Source organism: Canis aureus, chromosome 14 (assembly GCF_053574225.1).
Source record: "Canis aureus isolate CA01 chromosome 14, VMU_Caureus_v.1.0, whole genome shotgun sequence".
In the NCBI taxonomy this organism is placed as follows: Eukaryota; Metazoa; Chordata; class Mammalia; order Carnivora; family Canidae; genus Canis; species Canis aureus.
In genome coordinates this window covers 33369000-33389128 of record NC_135624.1, presented here as the reverse complement: position 1 = coordinate 33389128, position 20129 = coordinate 33369000, and the positions used below count along the sequence as shown (strand labels likewise).

At 39.3% G+C, this 20129-nt stretch overlaps 1 long non-coding RNA gene across 1 annotated transcript; it reads left to right on the top strand.

Annotated features, from left to right (window-relative positions):
* Positions 1-400: 400 nt before the first annotated feature.
* LOC144282898 (uncharacterized) lies at positions 401-19279 on the top strand. Its single transcript, XR_013351313.1, has 3 exons — positions 401-540; positions 18203-18332; positions 19088-19279. It is a non-coding gene; the product is annotated as an uncharacterized LOC144282898 (long non-coding RNA).
* The last annotated feature ends 850 nt before the right edge of the window (positions 19280-20129 follow it).

The following is a 20129-nucleotide window of genomic DNA, read 5'->3' as shown; positions in this document are numbered from 1 at the left end:
CACAGGACCTGGAGAGCACAATGAACAGAATGTTTCTTTCATAATCAAATGGGACCTTCTCATTCAACTATGTAGAAGCCTCTAGGGCTCTCCTCTGCCTGTAGGCTGCAGTTGAACATCTTAGCATGGCTTGCTATGTCTTTCACAAATAGAGTCCTTTGAACATTCCCATAATTGTCTCTGAGCCTTCCTACACACCTTCTACCTGCTGAGGACAGCATGCTAATGCTCCTTCCTGCAGTCCTCAGCTCATCCTCTAAACAAACTTAATTATTTTCTCTTCTGAGCCTCCATATGACCCGCACTTATTTCTTTGTTGGCACATAATTGCCAACTGCAATGTAATTGTTTATGTATGTCCATGTCTTTGCCCTATGGAAATAGAGCTTTTTTAGAGAAGGAGTCATGTTTTATCCACTGCTGCATTGTAGGGTCTAGACCTGTGGCCAGCATTTACTGGAAACTCAGTATATGCTGACAGAATTAATAAGTTACAAATGAAACCCAGGAGCTAAGTGTGTAGGTGTTGTTGAGTAGAAGGTAATGTATTGCAAGTTAAATTAAATATTTGTGACAATTTTAGAGTGAGTATTAGTATTTTTCATGATGTTAGTGTCATAACTGGTAATGATGCTGAAAAAGACAAATGTGTTGAATTATTTCTCTTGAGATTCTAAAAAGAATTGCATGTTTTCTATTATGCAAATCCAGAATGTTAAGTCACAAACAATAGACCATTGCCTTTGGAATTAATGAAAAGAAAGATAGAAATAAGCCTTAGCTATAGTTTAAAAGCACTTGAAAATGGAAGTCTCAAATAAACACAGCTATAGCACAAGCTGGGAAGGGCGAGGAAAAGATTCTTTTAAAAAAATCTCTTTGGAATATAAGAATTAGTGAAGGGATTATACGGGAAAAGAGTGAAAATGAGTGGGAAATATTAGAGAGGGTGACAAAACATGAGAGACTCCTAAATCTGGGAAACCGACAAAGAGTAGTGGAAGGGGAGGTGGTGAGGGGATGGAGTAACTGGGTGATGGGCACTGGCCGGGGGGGTACTTGATGGGATGAGCACTAGGTGTTATTAAATGTTGGCAAATCGAACTTCAATTTTTTAAAAAATCCCTTTATTTCTGGATCGAAATTTATTTTTAAAAAATCATTCCCCTTTATTTCTTGAGTGGATTTGCTACAGGTTTGCCCTTTTACTGTTCTTTTCCCCCTAAAAGTAACTTTGGTTATTGATTTTCTTTATTCCTTTTGTTTATTGTCACATTAATTTCTGCTCCTATAGCTATCATTTTTGGCCTCCACATTCTTTAAATTTTGTCTTTTTTTTCAAGCATTTATATTATTTTCTGCTGAAGTTTGTTGTGTATACAGAAGTGCATAAATTATTAGCACAAGCTGGATGAATTTTCAAAATATGAGTACAAGCATGTAACCACAACACAGATCTGGAAATAGAACAATACCATCACCAGCCCCAGAAATCCCCTTGTACGCCTTCTAGGTCACTCTTTTGCCCTCCTTTGTAAAAATAGCCACCACCTTGACTTCTAGCAACACAAATTGGTTTTGTCTATTTTTGCAAGGTATATTGATGGGCTCACAGAGTATACTCACCTTTTTATCTGGCTTCTATAATCCAATACTTTTTTGTGATATTAACACATGTTATTGCATGTATATGTATTTTATTTATTTTCATTGATATATAATATTTCTTATTTGATGAATAATATACAGCGGTTTATTGATCTATTCTCTTACTGATGGGAATTTCCATTTCTCAGGAGTAGAAGTAAAATGTTGTATGAATATCCTTGCACTTCACTTTTGTTGCTCATTGATATGCACTTTTATTGAGTGTATATCTAGAAGTGGAAATGCTAGTTTATGTGTATGTTCAACTTCAGCAGATACTGCCAAATGGTTTTCCAGAGTGAAATGAGAGTTACAATTGTTTCATGTCATTAACTGTAGATGCTATACCCAGACTTTCTTTTTGTTTTTATATTAAACATGCTGGTGGTGGGTAAGGATACCTCACTTGGTTTGAATTCACATGCTTCTAACTGTTGGTTTGCAACCTCCTAGGGAGCTTCCCAGGTGTGGTCTGAAACCATCCCCCATATGTGGAAGGCAGGGAGAGACTGAAGGAAAAGGCGGGCTACCTCAGATTGGTAGGTGGCAGGTTTAAGAAGTGAAGGAACAAGCCTTGCCTTGGATGCCACAAGAGGAGTAGATCTCTGTACCTTCTGTCAAATCTTTGGTGCATATAGAGGCCTTAACTGGTTTTAGTCACATGTACCTTGCAGGTAGTCTCAGCACCAACCACATCATTATCTAGGGCTGTGTCCTTGGGACAGCTTCTAAGAGTGGGAAGGTCAAGTAGAATGAACATTCCAAGGACAGAGAAAGGACTTAGGAGCCTCTGATTACTGGGGTCCAATTCACAAGTCAACCAGCAAGTAATCATATCCTCTCCTTGACCTCCCCCAGCACTAATGATTTATTAAGCACCTTTTCATTGCTTATTGCTATCTGGATATCCTCTTTTATAAAATATCCGTTCAAATATTTTATTTATTTTTATGTTGGGTTGTTCAAATCTTATCAATTTTAAACTCCATCCATGAATTCTGGATCAGGTGTTTGTCAAATACATTTCTTGCAGGTATCTTCTTTCGCCTAGTGGCTTTCCTTTTTTTTTTTTTTTAAATGATAATTATTGGTGGAAATTTCTGTTAATTTCACTGCAGTCTAATTTGTTAGCCTTTTCCTATTGGTGACTTTTGTATCTGATTTAAAAAGTCTTTCCATCTCCAAAAGTCACTGAATTACTCTCCTACATTGTCTTGTAGGAGCTTTATTCTTTTATCTTTCACAATTAACATATAGATCAACAATCCACTTGGAAATGAATTTTCGTGTAATGTCAAGTGAGGGTCAAGTTTTGTTTGTTTGATCATTCAGTTTTGGCTTTGGTTACTTACAGATATCAGATTGGCTCAACACCATTGATTAAACCAAACTAAATGAATTCATACTGATGTTTCCAATTATAATCCCTGACCACATGGATCATTCTAATTTCCTGCCTTGTTTATCTGTAAACTCTAACTCCAACAGTGAAAAACTTGACTCTCTTTATTTATCTTCCATTTACTTAATTGCTCCAGTCTGTTACAGTAATAGCACAATTGTTTATTTATATCCCCTTCACTGAGATTGTTTCATACATTTGCAATAGATTTAGATTCTTTTGTCATAGTCTGCATTCTTTCTTGGAATGTCCTAATCTCGTGAATTTAAAAAAAAAAGTTTTTTCAACATTCAGCTTCACTTATGTGCTATAAATATCAGAAAGGGAGACAGAACATAAAGACTCCTAACTCTGGGAAACGAAGTAGGGGTGGTGGAAGGGGAGGAGGTTGGGGGGTGGGGGTGAATGGGTGACGGGCACTGAGGGGGGCACTTGACGGGATGAGCACTGGGTGTTATTCTGTATGTTGGCAAATTGAACACCAATAAAAAATAAATTTATTATAAAAAAATAAAATTCTGTGGGTTTTTGATAAATACATGATAAATACTGCCATGTATCTAGCATATAGTGTTATTTCAAATTATAGTTGTCTACTATAAATTACATGCTTATTGGTCATTTTGAATTTACTTGCTCTTGAACTTGTAGGACTTTCTGTAGAATATTTAATAGAAATGGTTTTGAGTATCATCTTTTTTTTCAAATTCTATGAAGGAAAGTTTTTAATATTCTATTATTAACAATACTGTTTACTGAAGTGTGTATGTGTATTTCCTTATAAATTTCATGTGGCAGTTAAGGAAAATTTTTTATTTTTAATTTGGTTACAGTGTTAGAATTTAGCCAACAATTTTTTTGCTAAAAGTATGGTATTTTTTTTAAATTTATTTTTTATTGGTGTTCAATTTACTAACATACAGAATAACCCCCAGTGCCCGTCACCCATTCACTCCCACCGCCCGCCCTTCTCCCCTTCCACCACCCCTAGTTCGTTTCCCAGAGTTAGCAGTCTTTACGTCTGTCTCCCTTTCTGATATTTCCCACACATTTCTTCTCCCTTCCCTTATATTCCCTTTCACTATTATTTATATTCCCCAAATGAATGAGAACATATAATGTTTGTCCTTCACTGACTGACTTACTTCACTCAGCATAATACCCTCCAGTTCCATCCACGTTGAAGCAAATGGTGGGTATTTGTCATTTCTAATGGCTGAGTAATATTCCATTGTATACATAAACCACATCTTCTTTATCCATTCATCTTTCGCTGGACACCAAGGCTCCTTCCACAGTTCGGCTCTTGTGGACATTGCTGCTAGAAACATCGGGGTGCAGGTGTCCCGGCGTTTCACTGCATCTGTATCTTTGGGGTAAATCCCCAGCAGTGCAATTGCTGGGTCGTAGAGCAGGTCTATTTTTAACTCTTTGAGGAACCTCCACACAGTTTTCCAGAGTGGCTGCACCAGTTCACATTCCCACCAACAGTGCAAGAGGGTTCCCTTTTTTCCGCATCCTCTCCAACATTTGTGGTTTCCTGCCTTGTTAATTTTCCCCATTCTCACTGGTGTGAGGTGGTATCTCGTTGTGGTTTTGATTTGTATTTCCCTGATGGCAAGTGATGCAGAGCATTTTCTCATACGCATGTTGGCCATGTCTACGTCTTCCTCTGTGAGATTTCTGTTCATGTCTTTTGCCCATTTCATGATTGGATTGTTTGTTTCTTTGGTGTTGAGTTTAGTAAGTTCTTTACAGATCTTGGAAACTAGCCCTTTATCTGATACGTCATTTGCAAATATCTTCTCCCATTCTGTAGGTTGTCTTTGAGTTTTGTTGACTGTATCCTTTGCTGTGCAAAAGCTTCTTATCTTGATGAAGTCCCAATAGTTCATTTTTGCTTTTGTTTCTTTTGCCTTCGTGGATGTATCTTGCAAGAAGTTACTATGGCCGAGTTCAAAAAGGATGTTGCCTGTGTTCTTCTCTAGGATTTTGATGGAATCTTGTCTCACATTTAGATCTTTCATCCATTTTGAGTTTATCTTTGTGTATGGTGCAAGAGAGTGGTCTAGTTTCATTCTTCTGCACGTGGATGTCCAATTTTCCCAGCACCATTTATTGAAGAGACTGTCTTTCTTCCAATGGATAGTCTTTCCTCCTTTATCGAATATTAGTTGACCATAAAGTTCAGGGTCCACTTCTGGATTCTCTATTCTGTTCCACTGATCTATGTGTCTGTTTTTGTGCCAGTACCACACTGTCTTGATGACCACAGCTTTGTAGTACAACCTGAAATCTGGCATTGTGATGCCCCCAGCTCTGGTTTTCTTTTGTAAAATTCCCCTGGCTATTTGGGGTCTTTTCTGATTCCACACAAATCTTAAAATAATTTGTTCTAACTCTCTGAAGAAAGTCCATGGAATTTTGATAGGGATTGCATTAAACGTGTATATTGCCCTGGGTAACATTGACATTTTCACAATATTAATTCTGCCAATCCATGAGCATGGAATATTTTTCCATCTCTTTGTGTCTTCCTCAATTTCTTTCAGAAGTGTTCTATAGTTTTGAGGGTATAGATCCTTTACATCTTTGGTTAGGTTTATTCCTAGGTATCTTATGCTTTTGGGTGCAATTGTAAATGGGATTGACTCCTTAATTTCTCTTTCTTCAGTCTCATTGTTAGTGTATAGAAATGCCATTGATTTCTGGGCATTGATTTTGTATCCTGCCACGCTACCGAATTGCTGTATGAGTTCTAGCAATCTTGGGGTGGAGACTTTTGGGTTTTCTATGTAGAGTATCATGTCATCGGCGAAGAGGGAGAGTTTGACTTCTTCTTTGCCAATTTGAATGCCTTTAATGTCTTTTTGTTGTCTGATTGCTGAGGCTAGGACTTCCAGTACTATGTTGAACAGCAGTGGTGAGAGTGGACATCCCTGTCTTGTTCCTGATCTTAGGGGAAAGGCTCCCAGTGCTTCCCCATTGAGAATGATATTTGCTGTGGGTTTTTCATAGATGGCTTTTAAGATGTCGAGGAATGTTCCCTCTATCCCTACACTCTGAAGAGTTTTGATCAGGAATGGATGCTGTATTTTGTCAAATGCTTTCTCTGCATCTAATGAGAGGATCATATGGTTCTTGGTTTTTCTCTTGCTGATATGATGAATCACATTGACTGTTTTACAGGTGTTGAACCAGCCTTGTGTCCCAGGGATAAATCCTACTTGGTCATGGTGAATAATTTTCTTAATGTATTGTTGGATCCTATTGGCCAGTATCTTGTTGAGAATTTTTGCATCCATGTTCATCAGGGATATTGGTCTGTAATTCTCCTTTTTGGTGGGGTCTTTGTCTGGTTTTGGAATTAAGGTGATGCTGGCCTCATAGAACGAATTTGGAAGTATTCCATCTCTTTCTATCTTTCCAAACAGCTTTAGGAGAATAGGTATGGTTTCTTCTTTAAAGGTTTGATAAAATTCCCCAGGGAAGCCATCTGGCCCTGGACTATTGTGTCTTGGGAGGTTTTTGATGACTGCTTCAATTTCCTCCCTGGTTATTGGCTTGTTCAGGTTTTCTATTTCTTCCTGTTCCAGTTTTGGTAGTTTGTGGCTTTCCAGGAATGCGTCCATTTCTCCTAGATTGCCTAATTTATTGGCATATAGCTGTTCATAATATGTTTTTAAAATCGTTTGTATTTCCTTGGTGTTGGTAGTGATCTCTCCTTTCTCATTCATGATTTTATTAATTTGAGTCTTCTCTCTCTTCTTTTTAATAAGGCTGGCTAATGGTTTATCTATCTTATTAATTCTTTCAAAGAACCAACTCCTGGTTCTGTTGATCTGTTCCACAGTTCTTCTGGTCTCGATTTCGTTGAGTTCTGCTCGAATCTTTATTAACTCCCTTCTTCTCTTGGGTGTAGGATCTATTTGCTGTTTTTTTCTCTAGCTCCTTTATGTGTAAGGTTAGCTTTTGTATTTGAGTTCTTTCCAGTTTTTGAATGGATGCTTGTATTGCAATGTATTTCCCCCTTAGGACTGCTTTTGCTGCATCCCAAAGATTTTGGATGGTTGTATCTTCATTCTCATTAGTTTCCATGAATGTTTTTAATTCTTCCTTAATTTCCTGGTTGACCCTTTCATCTTTTAGCAGGATGGTCCTTAACCTCCACGTGTTTGAGGTCCTTCCAAACTTCTTGTTGTGATTTAGTTCTAATTTCAAGGCATTATGGTCTGAGAATATGCAGGGGACGATCTCAATCTTTTGGTATCGGTTCAGACCCGATTTGTGACCCAATATGTGGTCTATTCTGGAGAAAGTTCCATGTGCACTTGAGAAGAATGTGTATTCAGTTGAGTTTGGATGTAAAGTTCTGTAGATATCTGTGAAATCCATCTGGTCCAGTGTATCATTTAAAGCTCTCGTTTCTTTGGAGATGTTGTGCTTAGAAGACCTATCGAGTATAGAAAGAGCTAGATTGAAGTCACCAAGTATAAGTGTATTATTATCTAAGTATTTCTTCACTTTGGTTAATAATTGATTTATATATTTGGCAGCTCCCACATTCGGAGCATATATATTGAGGATTGTTAAGTCCTCTTGTTGAATAGATCCTTTAAGTATGATATAGTGTCCCTCTTCATCTCTCACTACAGTCTTTGGGGTAAATTTTAGTTTATCTGATATAAGGATGGCTACTCCTGCTTTCTTTTGAGGACCATTCGAATGGTAAATGGTTCTCCAACCTTTTATTTTCAGGCTGTAGGTGTCCTTCTGTCTAAAATGAGTCTCTTGTAGACAGCAAATAGATGGGTCCTGCTTTTTTTATCCAGTCTGAAACCCTGCGCCTTTTGATGGGGTCATTAAGCCCGTTCACATTCAGAGTTACTATTGAGAGATATGAATTTAGTGTCATCATGATAACTATTCAGTCCTTGTTTTTGTGGAATGTTCTACTGAACTTCTTCTTAAAGGGGAATTTTAAGAGTCCCCCTTAAAATTTCTTGCAGAGCTGGTTTGGAGGTCACATATTCTTTTAGTTGCTGCCTGTCTTGGAAGCTCTTTATCTCTCCTTCCATTTTGAATGAGAGCCTTGCTGGATAAAGGATTCTTGGTTGCATGTTCTTCTCATTTAGGACCCTGAATATATCCTGCCAGCCCTTTCTGGCCTGCCAGGTCTCTGTGGAGAGGTCTGCTGTTACCCTAATACTCCTCCCCATAAAAGTCAGGGATTTCTTGTCTCTTGCTGCTTTAAGGATCTTCTCTTTATCTTTGGAATTTGCAAGCTTCACTATTAAATGTCGAGGTGTTGAATGGTTTTTATTGATTTTAGGGGGGGATCTCTCTATTTCCTGGATCTGAATGCCTGTTTCCCTTCCCAGATTAGGAAAGTTTTCAGCTAGAATTTGTTCAAATACATATTCTGGCCCTTTGTCCCTTTCGGCACCCTCGGGAACACCAATTAAACGTAGGTTTTTCTTCTTCAGGCTGTCGTTTATTTCCCTTATTCTATCTTCATGGTCTTTTAATTGTTTGTCTCTTTTTTCCTCAGTTTCCCTCTTTGCTATCAACTTGTCTTCTATGTCACTCACTCGTTCTTCCACCTCGTTAACCCTCGTCGTTAGGACTTCTAGTTTGGATTGCATCTCATTCAATTGATTTTTAATTTCTGCCTGATTAGCTCTAAATTCTGCAGTCATGAAGTCTCTTGAGTCCTTTATGCTTTTTTCTAGAGCCACCAGTAGCTGTATAATAGTGCTTCTGAATTGGCTTTCTGACATTGAATTGTAATCCAGATTTTGTAACTCTGGGGGAGAGAGGACTGTTTCTGATTCTTTCTTTTGAGGTGAGGTTTTCCTTCTAGTCATTTTGCTCAGTGCAGAGTGGCCAAAAGCAAGTTGTACTGGGAAAAGGAGAAAAAGAGGAGAGAAAGAAGGAAAGAAAAGAGAAAGAGAAAAAAAAGGAAGGAAAAAAACGAAAAAAAAAGAAGAAAAAGAGAAAGAAAAAGAAAGAAAGGAGAAAAAAGGGGGGTGGGGGAAGGAAACAAATCAAAAAGCAAAAAAAAAAAAAAAGAACCACCGGGGAGTATCTTCTGATTCTGTGTACTTTAAGTCCCTTGGCTCCCCCTGGAAGTTGTCAGTCAGTCTAGCTGGTCTTCTGGGGGAGGGGCCTGCTGTGCGGATTTTCAGGTGTTAGAAGTTGGGGGAGCTGCTCTGCCCCTGCTTGGTGCAGGGCTCAGTGGGGGTTGTTTACCCCATGAGGCCCCAGGAGCAACAGCCCTAGTGGCGGGGCCAGCTCTGGAAACCTGGATTCAGCCCCCCCAGGAACTCCGGAGCTCTCGGTCTGCAGGGCCTGGAGGCTCCGGGGCGGGGCCGCTGATGTGCTCAGCTGGGGCAGGAGCGTCCTCGCTGTCCTGGGCCCTCCCGGCCTCTGCCTGTCCCCGGGGGAGGCCGGATCCTGGGCTGTGTCCCGGCGCCCTGTGCTCTGGCGCCTGCGCTGTTGGATTCGCGCTCCCGCCCCGCAGCCCCCTCCGCGGAGCCGCCGCCCGAGCCCCTCCAGCTGCTCTGGGTCCTGCCGGGTCCCCCGTGCGCGCTGCAGCCCTTAGGGAGCTCGGCGCATCTCCCGGGGTGCAGGTGTCTGTTACTGTCCCCGGAGCCCGAGGGCATCCCCGCCCCCCTGGGTCCTGCTCCACCTCCCTGCGGGCCCCTTTCCCCCGGGAAGGTCGGTGCAGCTCCTGCTCCTCCGGGACGGGGCTCTCCTGTCCTGGGGACACTCGCCCCGGCCTCAGCCCGGCTCCTCGCGGGCCCCTCCCCCTTGGAGGCCTTTGTTCCTTTATTTCTTTTCCCCGTCTTCCTGTCTTGATAGAGGCGCGAACTCTTCTCACTGTTGCATTCCAGCTGGTCTCTCTTTAAATCTCAGGCCGAATTCATAGATTTTCAGGATAATTTGAAGGTTTTCTAGGTAATTTGGTGGAGACAGGTGATTTGGAGACCCTACTCTTCCGCCATCTTGCCCCTCCCCCCCAAAAGTATGGTATTATCATGGCTTTTAGGAAGATTGACCTGGATTTTTTCTTTTTTTAAATATCCTTACCCATTTTTGGTATTGGGCTTATTCTGGTATGACAAAAGGAAGTGGAAAGAATTTCTTTTTTTAGCTGTTATCTAGAAGAATTTGTGTGTAGTTCATTTTTTCCCCTTTGACTGTTGGAATAATTCATTGGCCTGGTTATCAGTCTTATAAGATTTTTAATGAAAATAGAAAACAATAACAAACAAACAATAAATACAATAAGAATATTTAGGATTACTTGTGTTTTCTATTTTCTCTTGTGTCAGTTTTGGGAAGTTTTAGGATTTGTCTTTTTAATGTAAATTTTCAGATCTATTGGAAAAATGTCATTTATAATATCCTCTTCTTATCACATTCATGTCTGTCAGATTTGTGGTAAAATCCCCTTTTATGTTTCTGATATTTGTAATTTGTACCATCATTTTTCTCTTAGTCAGTTTTTCAAAATGTTCACCAATTTTGTTCTTCATTTCAAAGAATCAGTTGATAACTGTTTATTTTCTATTCTGCCTGTTTCCTAGTTTATTAATTTCTGGTTTGATCTCTGTCTTTTTTCCTTCTAGGATAAATTTCAATTATCCTTGTTTTTTTTAAACTTCTTGAGGTGAATATTTAGATCTTTGAATTTCCACTTTTCTTCTTTTCTAATATGTGTATTTAAGGGTATAGATTTAGCTGTAAGTATACTTGAATGATATCTCATAATTTCCGACAGACATATTTTTATTACATTCACTTCAAAGTGTTTTCTGATTTCCTTTAGGATTATTATATGGATTCATACATTATTTATAAGCATATGTCTAAATTTCCAAATATATAAGAATATTTTTTATGTGTTATTACTTTCTAGCTTATTTCCCATGTTGGCAGAGAGTAAGGTCTAAATTGTGTTTATATTTGAAATTTGCTGAGACAGGTCTATTGCCCATCATTTGGTTAATTTCGGTAAATGTTGGATTGGTACTTGAAAAGATTGTGTTTACTGAAATTACTGGTTTCAGTATTCTATATATGTCAATTTGGTTAGTTGATGAGTTTAATCATAATCGGTTAATTAGGTTTGTCTGAAACCGAGTTTCACCATAAAACCTGATTTACTATATTCTTTGCTTTTATCCCTAGGAATAAGTAACAATACATTTATATATTTAGAAGTTCCTAGAGAACATCTGGATTATTTATCAGTATTCGTTTTTCTTGGTCATCAAGAAATCTGAGTTATATATTCCCACCATGATGCTCTACTTAGCTATTCAGCTCCCCAATCTGGCTGTAGTCTTTTGGCTTTCTTCACCGATTAATAAACAAATGTCTTGGGTGATCTCAATGGTGAGGCTACCTGGCTCTTTATTAGGCAGTTCCTAATCTGTGGCATCTTTGCTTCTTAAGTATTGGTTATCTCAGTAGCCGTAAAGCATATGTTACTCTCACCAGCCCCAAGAGGATGCCAAAATTATGATTAATTTCTCTACTCCTTAGCATTCTCTTTTTGTTAAACTTCTCAGCTTGGAATACACATAAATCTGTTAATGCTTTGCTGGGAAAGTGATATAAAGTGTTGGTATCACCCCAATGCATTTCCCTTCTTTCCATGGTCCTAATTCTGGCTCCTTCAGTGACTCTTTGGTGCATTCAAATTATTTTTGTATTTTACCCATCTATTCTCTCTGTTCTCAGCAGGAGTTTTGGGCTGCTACAAGCTAGATCTTCATTACCAGGAGTAGAACTATTTTTGTTTGTTAGCTTCTGGCTTCTTGAATTGAAACTATAACTCATTTAATTCCCATATTGTTGATTTTCATAAATAAATACATATCAGGCTCTATACTTACTTCTAAATATCACATTGACTTAATCTCTGAGGCTTTGATTTAATGCTTTCATAGTTCATTTCAAAATATTTTGCAATTTTCATTGTGATATTTTTCTTAACCCCTGAGTAATTAAGCAGAACATTTAAAAAATAACTTTTAGGCACATATTTTTGTTTGTTTTTAAAAATATATTTTCATTACTGATTTTGAAGTAATTTATATTGTTGTAAGAGAATGTGCTATCAAAGTCTGGACCAGGAACTGGTACCATGTCATCGGTTGACATTTGTTAGAAATGTAAATTCGTAAGCTGCACCCAAATCTACTAAATCAGAATCTCTAGGGACAGAAGCCAGCTATCTTGTGTTATAAGAAGCTTAGTAGGTGATTCTTATTTACAATAAAGGTTGAAAAGCACTTGTATGTATGAGATTAATTATCTGAATTTCTTAAGACTATAAGACTTTTTTTGTGACTTAGTATATGGTCAGTTTTTTAAAAAAGAGAATGTGTTCATAAAAAAAAATCCTATTTGTATTTGTTGATTGTAGGCTTTTATATTACATTAATTGTATTATTTAAATAAGTAAATAATTTATATACTTTCCAGTTCTTCAATATTCTTGATCTATCAGTTTTGGGAGGCATAAAACTATGGTTCTTTTTCCTCTTGTATTCATTTATTCATTCAATAAATAATAATTGATGTCCACTATGTGCCAAATACTGTTATTGATATTTTTTAATACCAAGGAATGAACATCTTCATTCTTATTAATGCTATTTCTTTTAAGTTCCACTTTTTAAATAGTGAGAGGCCTGTGTCTACATTCCTTTGCTTAGAATATGCATCATATGCATTTTCCTGCCTATTTCTATTCTACTCTGCAGTTTTATTTTAGGTGGGTCTCTTGTGATCAATAAGAGGTAGAAGTGATAACATTCATTAAAAGGTTAATTAGTTTATGTGTTGTAATTACAGGCATATTCAGATATATGTCCATCCATTAACACTTTTTTCCTGATTATTATCCTTTTCCAATTGTCTCTTTCTCCCTTTTATTTTGTAAGGTTGATAATCATATATCCCATTTTTATTGTTTTGCTAAAAACCTTCATATTTGGGGATCCCTGGGTGGCTCAGTGGTTTAACGCCTGCCTTCAGCCCAGGGTGTGATCCTGGAGTCTCGGGATCGAGTCCCACATCAGGCTCCCTGCATGGAGCCTGCTTCTCCCTCTGCCTGTGTCTCTGTCTCTCTCTCATGAATAAATAAAATCTTTAAAAAAAAAAAGCCTCTCATATTTCTATTATCTTTATCATTACAATGTGATTACTAAATATTCATCTAATGACTCAAAGTGACTTGAATCAGATTTCCTATGATTGATAAATTGATTCTAAAATTTATGTGGAAATTCAAAGGACTTAGAATAGCCAAAACAATCTTTACATAACAAAAGAACAAAATTAGATGACTTTCACCTGATTTCAATCTAAGGCTAGGCAAAGAACAGAAAAATAAAAGGGGAGAAAAGAATCACCAGAACTTTTGATATAATAAAAAGAAAATGGCCTAAAATGTGAATCATTAAACTGCTAGAGAGTAACACTAGGGCAGAAAAATTATTCAAAAAATTAAAGATCCAATAAACGGAGCAAACTCTAAGCAGGATAAATACAAAGGAAGTCAAAGAAGGAACATCAGAATCAAACTAAAATTTAAAACAACAGTTTTAAAAGTTAAAATCATCAGCTTAAAGCAAAAGACCAAGAGAAAGCTTGAAATCAATCAGAGATTTAAAAACACAGTTTTTGGGGGGCATCTGGGTGGCTTAGTGGTTGAGCATCCACCTTTGGCTCAGGGCGTGATCAGGGATCCTGGGATCGAGTCCTGCATCCCTCTGAGTCCTTCTCCCTCTGTGTCTCTCTCTGTCTCTCATAAATAAATAAAATCTTTTTTAAAAAATAAAATAAAAACACAGTTTTGTATCTTCTCTGGTGCTGCCTGGGCTGGTGGCAACCATCTCCTGCTTGGCATCACAGCCACCCTCAGACTTCTGGTGAAGACGAATATCCTTAAAAAAAAGGACCAAGAAGTTCATGGGGCACTAGGCTGATATGTCAAAAGTAACTGCAGCTGGCGGAAACCCAGAGGCATTGACAGTAGGGTGTGCAGAAGATTCAAGGATGAGATCTTGACGTCCAGTACTGGTTACAGAAGCAGTAAGAAGACACAGCACATGCTGTCCAGTGGCTTCCAGAAGTTTCTAGTCTACAACGTCAAGGAGTTTGAAATGCTGCAGATGTGCAACAAATACCATTGTGCAGAGATTGCCCACAACATCTCCTCCAAGAACCGCAGAGCCACTATGGAAAGAGCAGCCCAGTTGGCCATCAGGAGTCACCAATCCCAACATTGGGCTGCACAGCAAAGAAAATGAATAGACAGGCCGCTTATGTGTGTGTCGTGTTTGTGTTAAGAAAACCATAAAACTACTAAAAATAAATAAATAAATACTGTTTTTGATATGGTATTGGCAAGATGGTGGGGTACCAAGCTCTCCACTTGTATCTCCCCTTAGCACAGTGACTTGATAGCCCTCCTTTGACAGAAGTGCCTTTGTGGGAACTTTGTGACCCAGACAGGAGATTGTGGAACCTGGATAGAGTCCAGCACCAAGAGGCCTCTGCAGGTAGCTGACTGACTGACGGGTCCTGGCTGCAGATCCAGAAACAGCTCTGTACCCCTGCGGACTAGGCTACAGCCCCCTTGGGATGTCACCAGCACCCTCTGCCAAGGGACTGGGAGAAGTTGCACCCACCCATACCTTTAATAATAGGCCCTGGGACCTTAGTTTGGGCTGTGGCCTCTGAAGCAGCTTGTGACTTGGCTTCAGGCCCTCTTGACTCTGGTCTGGGACTCCCTGGACCCAAGCCCACCCTGAAACAGCCCTTTAACTAGGCTCCAGCCAGTCCCAGCTACAGTCCAGGAGTGGTCCTGCCAGAAAGAGACACTCCCATCAGTACCCTCATGGGGTTGCTTGGCTCCAACCCCATCCAGCCACAGTCTGTTAGAAGTCCTTCTGGTCCAGGGACCTGTTGGGAGACATGCCTGTGATGCCCCCAGAGGAAAGTCAAACAACCTTAGTCTGACAGAAGATCCTGAAATGATCCTGTGACTGGACCCCAGTCCCTCCCAGCCACTAACTGCAACAGTCCCACTGACGCAGGTACCCGATGGGAGACTTGGTCATTAGTTGCCCCCAAAGGCAAAACAGACAACCTGGATCTAACAACAAATCCTGAAATGGCCCCATGACTCTCACCAGTTCTAGTCATTGGACATGAGCAGTTCTCCCCACCCAGAAACTCAGCAGGACATATACCTGCCCGTACTCCCAGAGTGAACCCCAAACCTCAGACTGATTACAGATCCTGAAACAGCTTTATAATTCAGCCCCAGACACTCCAGCCAGAAAGACCTGCCTACTCAGATACCTGGTGGGGAACATGCCCATCTGTGCCTCAAGAGGCAGGTCCACAGACTCTAATCTTGACTGTAGCATCTGAAACAGCTGACATGTTTCCAGACCCCTTGCCTGTAGTTTGGTACCAGTGTTACTCTCTCAAGGGACCACCCAGTGACCAGGCAGGTGCCCTCTTAGGGAACTGGTAGGAACCACACCCACCATGTACCTGGTATCAAGCCAGCTATGTACGAACTAAACTGAGGAGTCTGAAATGTACCTTTGTCTCAGCACCACCCTGCTAACCAAGGTTCTTGGTGGCGTTTCCATCCACTCAGGGACCAGATGAGATCCATGCCCACCCAAGTTGCTGGTGACAGGTCCACCAACCATGGACCCCACTGCAGACCCAGCAATAGCTCAGACATACCAGTTCCAACCCATATGATGGTGATTCCAGAGGCAATATCATTGGCCCAGTAAACTAACAAGAAAATGTCTGAAAACTGCTGGAAACCAGTCTATAAAGACTGGAAGAGTTGTTACCTCCCTCAAATGCACAGTCAGCAACACAAGGCTACATGGATCATAAAGAATCAGGCAAATATGACACCACCAGAGGAAACTAAGAAAGCTTCATTAACTCCAAAGACAAGGAGATCTAGAAATTGCCTGACAAAGCTTACAAAATAATCATTCTCCAGGAAGACATCACAATCTCATTTAATTATTCTATTAGTTGGGATTCTCCAGAAAAACATAACCAATAGGGTATATCTACAGATACACAGAAAGAGATTTATTGGAAGGATTTGTCTCATGCTATTAGGGAGGCTGACAGGCCCCCAAGATCTATGGTCTGAAGCTAGAGACTCCAGAGAGCTGATGATGTGGGTCCAGTGTGTATCCAAAGGCCTGAGAATCAGGAGAGCTGGTGGTATTGCCCCAATCTGAATCCTAGCAGGCTCAAGACTCAGCAAAAGCCCGTGTTTCAGCGTGAGTCAAAAGACAGGAGACAATTGATGTTCAACTTAAAGACAATGGGTAGAAGAATCTCCCCTCCTTTGGGGGAGGGTCAGTCCTTTTGTTCTATTCAGGCCTTCACCTGATTAGATGAGGCCCACCCACAACAGGCAGGGCAATATCTTTCACTCAGCATATTAATTTAAATGTTAAACTAATCCAAAAATATCCTCACAGAAACATCTAGAATAATATCTGTGTACTCCATGGTCTAGCCAAGTGGACAAACATTAACTGTCATTGTTATGCATTTACTAATCGAATTTCAAATTCCAAAAAGCAAAATACAGTTATGCTAAAGTTAAAAATATCCATCTCTATAATCATAGTTGGAGATTTTATCACCCTCCCTCAGTATTTGGTACAGCACATAGACAAAAATCTCTGCATACTCATCCAGTGAATTGTTCACTTCTTTTTGTTGTTTTTCACCTCTAATATTAGACTTTTCAGCCCTGGATTTTCCATTTGGCTCCTTTCTATAGCTTTCATTTCTGTGCTGATTCCCCACCTGTTCACTCTTATGTCCATCCTTTCCATGAACATTATTTGAATAGCTGTTTGCACGTGCTTATCTGCTAATTCCATCATCCAAATTATCTTGGGGCTATTTCTATAGATGACTTTATGTTTTGATGATAGGTCACATTTTCCCACATTTTTGCATTTGTGGCATATAGTTTTTACTGTATGTTTGACTTTGTGAATATCATCCAGATGTTTAATCCCTTTGGATTACCTTCCAACAATGGCATTTGTATATGAGAACCATAAAGTTTCAAATGTTTGTCTAAAACCTCCATAACAGAGATGCCCCAGAGACCAACTTCACACTCAGCTCTATTTACCTTTTGACAAAGTAATTTCCCTTAAGGACATCATTATACTGGCTGTTCTTTTAACACATGCCTCACGCTACTGTTATAAGGATGCATGCTGATGGTATATATATATATATATATTTGGGGGTATATATATATGCCCCCAAATATGGGTGTCATAATTAAAATTATTTTCCTCCCACATATTCTTTCAGTAGGTCTTCTAGGCAAAAAAAGACCTGATGAGACAAGAAAACCTAGAGAGACTCATTTTCAGGAAGATTTTCCCAAGGAAAGTAGGAAAAAAATGCCCAAAGGAAGAGGTCCTCTTCCTCAGGAAGTTGATTTTCTGGCCTGATTCTCCACTGACACCTGGAACAAAATGCTGGGCATCTCCTGTTTCTTAGTTTGCACCTTCCTTTCCTTTGTTGTAATAATTGGAACAACACTGACCTCATAGGATTATTTTAAGGATTAAATGAGATGAATTGTGTCCAAATTTGGACTTCATGGTCAAGACTTGATAAACATTTGCTGAATCCAAATAGAAGGTTGTTACTTGGGATATTGGAAAAAGGAAAAACACAGGCGTTGGGTATAAATAACAAGGATTCTCTAGTAGTTCATGATTTTGGTGCATTTCTGTCTCAGTTTGCTCATTTGCAAAATGGGGATAATATTAGCCACTGCATGATGAAGTAGGATAGGTGCACTGAAATGACCATGTAAAATGGCTAATCCAGCACCTGCTTTAAAGTCTCTATACAATTAATATTAGAACTTTTTGCTTAACATTAATTTTTTAATGTGCTCTTACACAGATGCATTATGTTCTCATTTTCTGAAGCTTTAGGGCAAAAAAGCGTTGCTCCATTTAATCCATCTTCTCTCCCCCACACATGCACTCCCTCCTTCCCAACCGTTTTCCTTTCTCTGTTTTCTTTCTGCTTTAGGCTCAAGTGGATTAACTACTTCTGAGCATTAGAGACTGAGATGAATCCTCCCGAAGAAATCTCATCACAGATGGTTCAGAGCCACGCTGATTAGAATGCTTACTGTTCCAGCACTAGGACACGTTTAGAGGTGAGAAAGATAAAAACATTTCTTTCTTAAGCTGAGGATTTCCCAGAAGGTGATAGGAAAAGAGTCTAAAATCAAGGTTAAAAAAATGAATACATTATCTGTTTGATGTTTACCCATTGGCAGGTCTTATAAGTTAAGAAGAAAGTAATATCTTTGAGGGCGTTCACATTTAAAATCAGTTATGAACAAAATTCGATGGCATTGAGTGTTTGCATTAGATAAGCTCCCCAAAGCCTAAGTCTCAAAGTCAAAGATTTTATATTTCCATTAGTTTTCCTTTCTACCATTCTACTAATGTAATGAAAAGTGTGCTGGACTCAGAAAGAGGTTCTGGACCGCTGCTTATTAACTTTGCAACCTTGGGCATTTCACAGAAACCTTGTGGGCATCCTGTTTATTTGCAAAGTAAAAGAGTTAATACCACTTATGTCATCCCTTCTCTTCTGGTCCTACCATTCCTGTCCTGTCTTGTCCTGGTCGTCAATATTGCTCTCTAAGGCAATTAAAAAAAAATACTTCCTCCAGAAATACCCTCTTCAGTCAACAGTCCTGGAATTATTTTTTGTAAAATGAAAATGTGATATTTTTTTCAAAAAAATCTTCAATCCTTGACTATGGCAGAGATCTTGTTAATCCACCATCTCTCTGCCAAAACCAACGATTATAGATAAGATTGTGTGATATTTAAATCGGTTGCTGTGGCAGACATAGTGAAGTGTGTGCTGTGATACTTACCTTGTGTTCCTTTAAATTAGACTGAAGCCAAGTGGCTCATTCCAGCCAACTGATGTCTGCTGCCAAGGCTGGTAAGAGGCAATGTACGTTCTCCTCTCCTGGGTCAATGACCTTAAAGGTATTGGGATCTTGTTGACATAGGTACAACTAGGAAAAGGGATGTTCTATCCCTATTGGACTATGTGTGAGTGTAAAATAAACCATTGTGATGTTCCACCGTGGAACATTGGGGGCTTCTTTGTTATCACAACACAGCATAGCATAGCCTGACTAATAAAGTTGCCAATAATTTCAAATTTAGAGGTTTCACATGAAAATTGTGAATCCTCATTTTACTTGAAAAACCCAAAATCGGGCAGCCCAGGTGGCTCAGCAGTTTAGTGCCACCTTCAGCCCAGGGCATGATCCTGGAGACCCAGGATCGAGTCCCGCATTGGGCTCCCTGTATGGAGCCTGTTTCTCCCTCTGCCTGTGGTCTCTGCCTCTCTCTCTCTGTATCTCTCATGAATAAATAAATAAAATCTTTAAAAAAAAAAAAGAAAAACCCAATATCTCTGATGTGGGGTTGAAACACTCGACTGGCAGAGAGCTACTGTATCTTGTGCCTCACTGGGATACCACCACTACCTTTCCCCTTCATCTTATTTCCATTATCTGCTCAACTATTGTTCTGTGTATTTGGGTTTATGACCCCTGGACTACAAAATATAATTCAACCCCCTATTATAGCATAACAGGTCCTTCCTGACTTGAGCTCATTTATCCTTATAATCTTGCAACAAATGCACCAGTAATCTTGCATGATTTGAAGTTGCTCAAAGATTTTATTGCTTTCTGTGCCCCTAGTATTTTGGGCATTCTGGTCTCTTGGCCTTTACAGTCCTTGCTGCATTGTTTACTTGGTGCATCTTTCTTCATTTTTCAATATCCACCTCCTATGTTACCTCTTTGAAAAACCTTTCCCATGTCTCTTGCACTTCTCCCAACCAGAACAATTTCTCCATTTTAACATTTACCTCTTTGTCTTATTTATGTTCTAATTTCCAAACTCAAGCACCGTGC